This window comes from Bombus vosnesenskii, unplaced genomic scaffold, assembly GCF_011952255.1.
Source record: "Bombus vosnesenskii isolate JDL3184/JDL3185 unplaced genomic scaffold, Bvos_JDL3184-5_v1.1 scf7180000013379, whole genome shotgun sequence".
Lineage (NCBI taxonomy): Eukaryota > Metazoa > Arthropoda > Insecta > Hymenoptera > Apidae > Bombus > Bombus vosnesenskii.
The window spans coordinates 1,108,653-1,117,986 of NW_022883009.1; the positions used below are offsets into that span (position 1 = coordinate 1,108,653).

A 9,334-nucleotide genomic window follows, 5' to 3' on the forward strand; every position below is an offset into this window, starting at 1 on the left:
ATTTGTCTCAATAGAAAATGATTTAAAACATTCGTTTTTTAAATTATATTTTATAGGCGTATAACTTTGACATTAATGTAACACATGTAAAACCAACAGATAAGAAACTAATACACTATCCAAAATGGAATAATATAGACCAGTGGAGACACCACGTGTCCAAACCACGTGGCTGGGTGTTAGGTTATTTCACTTGGCGGGAGGTCAATAGATGAACGCTTTTTTCTTTCCTGACATTTTTTCACGTGTATTTAAAAATCATGCGATACAAATGTAACGAAGATGTAACTTTTGGAAGCATGTTAATTATTTGCATCTATAAATTTACGTGATGAAACAAGTGTATATATTTTATGCGTATTACGAGAGATAGCTGTTGAGAAATTATACAACACAATTTTGTAAGCTAGGTACAATCTTTGTTCAAGTATGTCTATATCTCAAAGATAACAACGAATCCCTGTTTGAGATAACTTGGCTCGACGAATAACGGTAAATGTGCACTTTGAATTCTTATACGATGTACTCACGATTCTAATCTTTTGGCAAAAAAAAATATATATATATATATGAATTTAATGATTTTCAAGAAATGGGAAACACTGTTAAAGAAGTAAACAAATCCAAATGGGATACAAATAGTTGGACAAAATTTTGGATCACCCACAAAGTTGAAGACACGGAAATAAAATTCACCTCAAAAAGTAAATGCTTTCACGAATTTTTAAAATAATTCTGATGATATTTCACACAGCATTAAACGAAGACGATGAAAACATATCGAAGCGAATCGCAAAACTGCAAGTGGAAGCATAGGTTATAAATACATCACAATTATGCACAATGCACCTGTAATACGCTGATATACGTGTATGTCACCATCTACTCCACTTCCATCCACAAACTTACTTAATCGCAAGGCCTTCTTTTATCGATTACGAACAATTTGCACAACCGAATAGCGTTTTCTTACTCCTTTCTATTTTTTTATACACCCCGATGTAGCACAAGTTACATAATTTTTCACCACGATATAAGAACGGAGAGATTAATTAACGCACGGGTGGTGACACTGTCGACTGCCGACCGAAAGGCACATTCTGACACGTGCTCGAACTCGAGGCTGTGGCACTGATCCGATCTCGCGCGTTTACGGAGACGAGTAAGGTATGTGTACACAACTCACCTGTTATGGTATGTGGTAACGATTGCAATCTAAACCGAAGGCTATATTAGTCAAATGAGAAAATACGATATAGACGGGGGAAATCACTAAGAGGAAGTGAACACGAACGACAGTAACAATGACGCTCCCTCATCAGGGAAGCAACTGCAAAGGTATTACTGGGACTAGGGAACTAGCAGCTGAATGAACACAACAAGGGGGAGGATGGCCGGCGGATGGACGAACGAACGACTCGACTCGAGTCGAGTCAGCCTCGACACCCCGGGGCGTATCGGCGCCTATGGGCAGCGCCATGTCCGACCGCGACACACGTTCGAGAGAATAAAAAAGACAGAGAGGGGGAAAAGAGAGAGAGAGAGAGAGAGACAAAGTGCACGAGGAAGACAGAGTGATTCCAAGAGACGAGGGAAGGAGAAGGGAGAGAAGATTTACGCAACCCTCTCTCGCCAAGCGAAAATCCACGTCGAGAGGCACGCTGTCGTCGATGCGTCGATAAGCCACGTAGTATCCTCCTCCTTATGCGTACTTCACTTTTTTCCATGTTTTTCCGAGAAATTGCGAAACTAACCTCTTTCTTTTTACCCCGTGAACGTTTTCTTTCTCTGTTCCTCTTACTGCGTTAACCCTTCCTACGTGTACATACACAATATCGCACCGTGGCGCGCACGTTCACACACATAAACGTGAGCGTATAAACATATGAAGCACTGGCAAACACTTTTGATTCAAAGTACACCACACAGCAACTGGGATGACGATGACGACGACGACGATAATGATGACGATGACAACGATAGCGAGGGTGATAGTAGTGATGGTGATGTCGACGACGAAGACAGCAACAACGATAACGAAGAACACACGACACGAATTGTGAAATGAAGGGAACGAGGGGCGAATAAAACGAGAGGCAAAAAGCGAAAGATAGATGCACAAATAAAAAGGGAGAAAGCGCTAAGAAAGTGAGAGAGAAAGAAGCGTCCTCTCTTCGGCACTGGTAATATCGATTCATAGGGTAAGCACGATGGCAACGACCCTACCTGGTTTGATGAAATGAGCTCGAGGCGCACGAAACGTTTTCACCTTATCGACACCGCCCGGTTTTTCCCGATGACACCCGAGTTCGATAGCAGCACGATTCTACTTAATACACGATACTTTTGAGAATTTACACTATACACCACGTCGACTTACCTTGGCATCCTGGGATGCGGCTGATTCGACGACGGGGTGAGAGCCTCTCCACCGAGGACGTACGACTTCGCCCGTGCAGCGCTAGGACGCCATGTCATCAAGTCGAGGCGCGGACTCGGGGCAAATCGCGCATATACACACCGATAGAGAGAGCGCACGAACACCACGTAGCTGACCAACCCGGTGCCTGCCGTGCTGGGAATTCCTGCTGCGCCACCGAACGGCCGTCACGGAACCTCGCCTACGCCCGCCTAGCGCCACGACCGTGCTTTCCGTTCGTGGTACCCTTCACCGCTTTGCAACGCTCACGACACCCGCCCGTTTGCGCGCCCTCGTTCAACCGAACCACCGAAGTTGAGCCGCGCACAATCTCCCGCAATCCTACCACCGCCACCTACCCAATAGTCCCCACTACACCCTTCACCCTCTCCTTAAATCCCCCACCTTCTCACCCTCCTCGTCACGCACTCCTCCCTTCCCTAGGTCTGCGACACCCTCTACTCCCTCTCGCCTCATCCTGCGCGTTTCGTCCTTCTCGGTTCCCCTCTCTCGCACTCGCACTTCTCTAATTTCTCTTTCTTTCTCGCACTTTATCTCTCTCGCACCGATTCTCCCACTCTTTCCTTAGCCCGCAAGGAACGAATCGCCTGACTTCTTTCTCTCTCTTACTAACCATCGCCTTCTCTTTCTATCTTCTTCGAAACCTACACAAACGCAATCTCTCTCAATTCGTCTTCCTCTTTCTTGCTCCTCACCCTCGATCACCCTCCAAAAAGGGCACTTATTTTCGCCCCTTTGTTCTCACGGTTGTGACCAACTTCTCCTTCTCTCTACCTTTCCTTAAACCTACCATCTCCCCTTGCCTATACGCCCTCGTTCCTCGGGCTTCTTTCTCGAACACACCCTCTCCCTCTCTACCTCCTAGCTACTTCTTACGTCGTGTTACTGCGCACTCGTTCTGGCAAAGTCGCCACGAGCTCGTGCAACTACTCGCAAAGTTGTTACCCATTGACGACGTCATGTGCGGTTCCAGCGGTTGCGACAGTCGCTTATCGCTTGTCGTATTATTTTGATAAAGGAAAATGCGGGTTAAAGGGGCACGGAGTTTCTGTTCAAGTTTTTAAAATAGAGCCACACGGATTATGTTACGGACTTGCAACGTGATATCTCATTCATCTTTCTTTTGTTATTTTTTCCTTCTATTTGTCGTTAATGTGATTTTAAATGTTAAAGAAAAAAAAGAGATTAAAGCTATACGGTAAGCAAAGGGCAAGGATGACGACACATCCAGAACAGAGATTCATAATCGAGAACTACGTTTCGTTTCAGGGATGATCGAGTAGAAAAATACCAGGGGTTGGGCATAGGGGGCTTGGAAAGAAACTCACGAATGTAATAAGACGGCTGTGGAGGAGATGCGTTGTGAGTTACACACGCAACCACGATTTGCGTCTGCGCACTTTTTTCTGTACAGACTCGCCAAGTAGTAGTGAATGATAGAAAGAGACAAACGCTCTCCGCCACGAGGCTGTTTCTCAACTTCTGAGCTGCAAATGTACAAGTACCAACCACATTTGCGTATCCTGGTAGTAGTTTGTCGCTGGTTCAGCTTCCGCTTCGTACCTCGAGGCTTGTTGCGTATCCGTGGACAAGAATCCGAGTGTCGTCACGTTGCTATGGAAATAAATGCACCTTCGTCTGATTTCCTCGTTGAATCAATGTGTGTTGGTTGCGTGTCGTCACCGGAATCGTTGCGCTACGCTGACGGCACCTTGACACGTTTACCCCGACACGCGTATTCTACACCACTACAATAATGTCGAAACGACTTCATTATCGGAAGCTTTTATTATACGATGCTCACTATCTTTATCGATACGATCGATTTAAAACGACGAAAGAGCCAAGTCACTGATTGTTTCCCGCGCTTTTACTTTGTACTCCCTTAAACATAATGTCGAGTGCAGAAAGTGAAGTAAAATATGAACGATGAAAATTCGGTTGGTACTTCAAACGAAAAATACATGTATGTATCGTATACCACGAGGTAACGCGTTTCCAACACACGAGGGTTGGCTGGAAGCGATACGCGGGGCGCTGCCGCGGAAGGATCCCCACGGATCTTTTCGGTCGACTGATAAAAAGGCTTGAAGCTGCCTTGTCGCGATGGACGAGGCGTATACGGACAAAAAAAGTCGCTGGAAGGGGAAGCTCCGGAGAGTCTCAGAGTCGGGCAGGGGAGAACAGAGCACGCGGGAACGGAGGGATCGTCTGTCGGTGGCGGAGCTGAGGTGGGGGCGGTAGGTACGGCGGGGACGGTACCAGCGGTGACGGGGTAAAGAGGTAGAGACATACACGTAGACAACGTGGGTCGGGGTAAAGGGGAGCTATCGCCGCCGTCACCGCCGCCACCACCACCATCACCACCACCGCCGACACTGCCGCCGCCGCCGCCGCCGCCACCGCCGCTGCCGCTGTCGTCGTCGTTCGTCGTCGACGCCGCGCCACGATGATTTGACTCTACTCGCTACCGCCGCTGACGCCGCCACACGATGATTCGATTCCTCTGCTAGTTGCCGCCACCGCTACCGCCACTGTAACCACCACCGTAGGCCACTCCACCGCTGTTGCTGCTGTTACTTCCTCTCTGCTGTATTCCTCTAGTGTCCTTGGTTTCGCTCTAGCAAGACCAGCGTGCTAATTCTACTACGTCGACGCGGTTTTAAAGAAACTTGGTTGGCTCTCCTACTGCTAGCGCGCCCACGGCCAGGGCTGTATCGCTTGGGGCTGCGTATTAGTCCATTCTAATCTCATGGCTTCCCTGCTATGCTTCATCATACTGTATTCCTTTACAATACATATATACGTATAAGTATATATGTACCAAAGCAAATTTCTTCTTCGATATGTACGACCGATTTTGGTTATCTTTTGAAACAAATACCAACATACAAATAATATCTATCAGTAACTGTTTTTTCTTACAAGCTATTCTGATCCGATATACCTTATCTTATCAGAAATCTTGGTTTTTCCTAATTTATAGCGGCAGGAGTGTATCTACGTGATTTCGCGCAGTTCTCCAAACATCTTTTCCATATAACACACTACCGTGCTATTTTTCTTTTACGATCCCCAAATTAATACCATCATAACGTAACTCATGAATAAACAGGGTGTCGACCGTAGTCTCTTGATCTTTTGACAGCCTTGAACTGTCTGTCCGTTGATAGCCGCGACGATTCGGCCAGTAAAGTGCCTGTGGAACGACGTTCCTTCGTGCGCGGCTAGAACACAGGCTCAGCTAGTATCTAGGGAACTTAGAAATCCAGTGGAAACTAAGTCGAGTAGAAGGGATACTATCGGAGGAGGTGGCAGCAATGGCGTCGGGAATCGCGAGGAGTAGGCAGAGAGGAGACGGTTGCCTTCATATACCAGGGAAAAGAGGACGGCGGAGAGGGTCGAGGGAGGACGCGGAGAGACAGAGTCGAGGAGTACTACACGTGTCGCTGCAGCGGGGTGTTGACCCCAAATAGCTTTTTTAACGTGACGTAACCACGAAAGGGTTGAGAAACGACTAGCAACGTCGTTCGATGGCCAACCGACTTCTTAGCTAAAGCCAAGCCCTTGCCTCGCCTTTAAGGCTCGTGGCTGCCCGTTAGATGTATAGCACAACGATCCTTTCATACTCGAAAAGCCACTTGCGCGGTTCTCTGCCCGCCACCACCATGACCACAATGTTATAATTAAGATCAGGGATGTGCTCTCAATTCCTGCAGATCTCAATTATACTCTATGCTACATTTAGGTATATTTAAAGCCAAGAAAATTGTCGGAATGTAAAACAGAAATAAAACGAAACCTACAAAAAAATATGCGATATAATATAAATTGTACACATTGTAATATTATTTAATTAATAATTCAGTTATATACTTGCATATGTGATATCCTATTTTTTAACTCTATTCAAATAAACAACTCCGTTAGGAAGGAGGAAAATTAATTAATTTTGGGTTAATGATATGCATATGGAAATTTACAAGATACGTTCGTGGGAGGCTAGAATTGTCAATCACAGTCTTCATATCTTCGTACGTTTCTGAACACCAAAATTGGACATGTGTTCAGTTCGGATATTTATGATGAGACAACCATATGTGAATTTACATTATGATTTACATACATGTACTTCTTAGTGCCGAAGGTGGAGTATAGCTAATCACATGGTCAAGGGTGACAGGTTACGGTATGATAGTATCGCGGTTGCCACACTTTCTAGTAACTCTAAAACGAAAAAAATATTGTGATTTATGGTAAAATGAGAAGTAGAACGTTTTCACATACAACTACTCAACCTTATTGAATTAACAATGTAGTCAGTTGGTGTATGGTTGTATCTTACTACGTTATTAATTTTATGGTATAATGAAAGTAAATAAAATAATATACCCATTAGAAATCTAACATAAACAGCAAATTAGACCCGAGAAAATAAAAAACACGGAAAGCTAATTTTTACATAGATATCGGTGTCGATTTAGGAATTCAAACACTGAAAGGAGGTTAAGACGACACTTAACCCCCCGTCGCATATGGTTTCCAGTTGGAACGGTACTGGTATGTCGCAATACAGTCGTGTGTGTACACTGTATGTACCTAATTAGGACCATTGAAGAGAAGGAAAGACAGACAGAGATGTTGTATATAGGGCGTCCCCCGTTCCTTTTTATTTCGTCATTCAATAATGTCATACGATCTCCGAGGATACCGATCGAGTGTACAATCTCTATTTGTTTGTAGAATGTCGAATCGATGTTTTGGAAATATAACGAAAATAGCAATAGCATAAAAAAACGATGTGATAGATATATAACAGAAATCTAAACCATGCCTCTTCCTCTATCTCCTTCCTTAATATCACGTATACATGTATGCGCTGCGACAGCAGTGACTATCTTATCATGCCAGCTACACCCTAAGAGGCGTAAACGATATTTTTCCTATTTGCTCTGGAAAGTACAGTGGTTCCCCGTGCTGATTGAAGAGAGGCCCTTTTAAGGTCAACGTTAGAGTTTTTGAGGTCAACGCAAATAGAAAGGGCGAGATACGCTGATGAGATTTCATCGAGTTTCCTGGCGAAGCATGACTCGGCCGGACGGACAGTTGTTCAGAGTTCAAAGCAGATATCCTTATCCATTGCCGACCGCAAAGGATATTCCAAGAAACCACGAGCAGAAGGAAACGGTCAGGCTGTCGTTCCTTCCATTCATTTTAGACGATGCTTTATTCCATTTTACTTGAATTCTCATGAAAAGTGCGCGATTAGTAAGTGGAGTACTTAAACTGTAACTAATGAATAACGGTACCATTGTTCCCCGATTCTTGTCTCGAACGATTATACTTTGTTCTTGAACGTATAACGTCGAATAGAAATTGATAGCTGGCTTTTCCAGAAAAAAAAAAGAAAGAAAGAAAAAGAGAAATCACAGACAGACATAGCGAAGAGGGTTAACGTTTCAAAAGGGGAAGTTAGAAAGGAATCGTAAAAAAGTCTGTCGTTCGATAAAAAGAGTCAGTAACCGTGGAGGCGAGTAACGGCGTGCATACCTTACATATACGTTAGGAAGGGGATGACTCGAAGGGACATTGCTCCCTGGCCTCGCCTGCCCTGCTCTGTTCTGCTGTGTCCAGAAAGGATCCACCTATCGTCCTGCACTCTCACGGCCCTTACGGACCGTGACACCTCGAGTTCGGGTCCTTCCGGCGACAGGTACCTCGCAAGAAACACTTCCTGTTCAGTCGCCTCGGGAAGAAAACGCAAAAGCGAAAGATCGAAATAAGTGACCAGGAATAAGTAGAATATCTGTCGATGCCATGATTTACTCCGATCACTGGGATGCAATTATAAAACTTCTTCTTCAGAAGAATGAAAAGTAAAACGTAGAAAAATTTAAGTATTCCTGACAATTGTTCGAAAACACGTTTCCTTCCCTTCTCGATACTGTTCGCATCTCTCTCTCTCTCTATATATATATATGTGTGTATAATGTATATCCATTTTCCACTTTCTGTCGTTCGAGAAACTCAAAGGTGCGCTATCAAGGCACAACGAAGCCGCAGGATATTCGAGATTAATTCGATGTCGAAAGTAAAGGGCTAGTAAAATATTTCCAATGGCTTTCGAGCGGAATCACCACCCCAACAGGTGGTTACGAGACTCTCCGACCGAAAGATAAAACTTTCTACCCCTACGATCGAACCTCCTGGTCCTATGTGCCGTATTTTCGGTTACGAACCTGTCGTCGCAACGCGACTATCCCTGTACCTCTCTCACAGCGCCCTCCTGCCTTACCACCCAACATACACTTTCTATCCCCGGGCTGCCTTTCAGCTTTTTTCCCTCTGCCTGTTCCCTTCTCTCTGTCTCCCTCCGCCCCCTCCACTCAGCTATCTGCCCATGCACCTACGTGACTATCCGCATCCCTATTCCTGACTTCTAAATCTAACCCTAGGTCTAACCCAACCTGGAGGCGCCCTTATACCCAGACGGCGGCGTCATGGATGGGGAGGTGTATATATATCCCCACCACGCCATCCCTCATCGAGGGGTCGTTGATCCCCCAAGGACAACGACCTTGCGTCTGCGGCAGCCAACCGTTCGAACGGTTCTGGGTTCCCGGATTCCTCGATTACCAATATCTTTCACTCCTCGCTCGTCTCTTTCCTCCCAACTCTTCTTGCACCCCAACCTTCTTTCCCTTACCCCCACCACTCACCCTCCCCCGTCCCACTGTAGGTACTAACCGTCACCATCTCCTTTCATTTTCCTTTCTGTTTTCTTTCCATTGCTGCGACGCGTTACTCTACACGAAGGAACGTACTTTTTTTGTCTATCAGCCAGTGTATCAATGGTGAATTGCTATGCACCTATATCGAGAAAGGAGAGGAGGA

At 45.4% G+C, this 9,334-nt stretch overlaps 1 protein-coding gene and 1 long non-coding RNA gene across 9 annotated transcripts in view; one reads left to right on the plus strand and one right to left on the minus strand.

Annotated features, from left to right (window-relative positions):
* The window catches only part of LOC117237555 (protein tramtrack, alpha isoform), a 40,864-nt gene extending 36,183 nt beyond the window's left edge, over positions 1-4,681 (minus strand). For 5 of the 8 annotated variants that reach the window (XM_033501635.1, XM_033501636.1, XM_033501634.1 and 2 more), the window contains exon 1: positions 2,381-2,684. The gene's annotated coding sequence lies outside the window, so the exon portion shown is untranslated. Of the gene's footprint in view, positions 1-1,186; positions 1,445-2,380; positions 2,685-3,949 lie in introns of those variants that run through there. The other 3 variants (XM_033501633.1, XM_033501631.1, XM_033501632.1) reach the window with 3 other exon arrangements.
* Positions 2,816-5,347, plus strand: LOC117237556. The gene is made up of 2 exons (XR_004494027.1): positions 2,816-3,638; positions 3,710-5,347. It is a non-coding gene; the product is annotated as an uncharacterized LOC117237556 (long non-coding RNA).
* Positions 5,348-9,334: the final 3,987 nt, after the last annotated feature.